Source organism: Cryptomeria japonica, chromosome 11, assembly GCF_030272615.1.
Source record: "Cryptomeria japonica chromosome 11, Sugi_1.0, whole genome shotgun sequence".
NCBI classification, from domain to species: domain Eukaryota; kingdom Viridiplantae; phylum Streptophyta; class Pinopsida; order Cupressales; family Cupressaceae; genus Cryptomeria; species Cryptomeria japonica.
The window spans coordinates 581580897-581581819 of NC_081415.1; positions in this window are offsets into that span (position 1 = coordinate 581580897).

Consider the following 923-nt stretch of genomic DNA (forward strand, 5'->3'; position numbering starts at 1 on the left):
TCCTGCAACTAATATGCATCCATTGCTAGTAGCTACTATACTACTATTTTTTTTAGGTAAACTGATATGTAAAAAAGGCCATATATTTCTTTCTTCACCTTGTTTATCTACTTTATCTGACTTCCAGATTTGACGATATTCTTTGTCAACCAACATTATGTAACCTCACATCTAGCTAATTCTTAGGACGTAGTAAAAATCTTCTAGTGAATCATAACTTCATAATATTTTTCATAAACTTCTGTTTGTACTTCTTCAGAGAATAAACTTGCAATTGAAGGGTAGTTCGCAATATGATCTACTACAAATGGAATTATCATCCAAGTCTTTTAGCATAATCAAATTCAATAATCTCACTATTGTTTGTATAATTTTTCAACCTGTAAAATCATCCTTCAGAGTAAAAGCCTGTTCCCAAAAGAAAATAGGAATGTTCAATAAACAATTGATTTCATAATTTAGATTTTGAGTCATAAATCTCAACCATACTTCAACTATTCGTGTGCTAGTAATATTGTCCAAACAAGATTATATGTTGATTGATGGAAGAGAAAAAAGTTGTTGCTATAGAATCAATACATAAAGTGGTTGTGATTTATCTTAGACGAGGAACTTTTGTCCAAGTTGGAGTACTTGCATTAGCTTTATTATTTATGTAGAAATCAAAATGACCATCTCTTACTCGTTTTGACCAACAATAGATATCACCTTCTCCTCTCCTCTCTCTCTCTCCACATCTCTACATGTCTCTCACTTTTGCCTCCTCTATCTCCATCTCCACATCTCTCTCTCTCTCTCTCTCTCTCTCTCTCTCTCTCTCTCTCTCTCTCTCTCTCTCTCTCTCTCTCTCTCTCTCTCTCTCTCTCTCACACACACACACACACACACACACACACACATTATCTCTCCCACTCTACATCTAT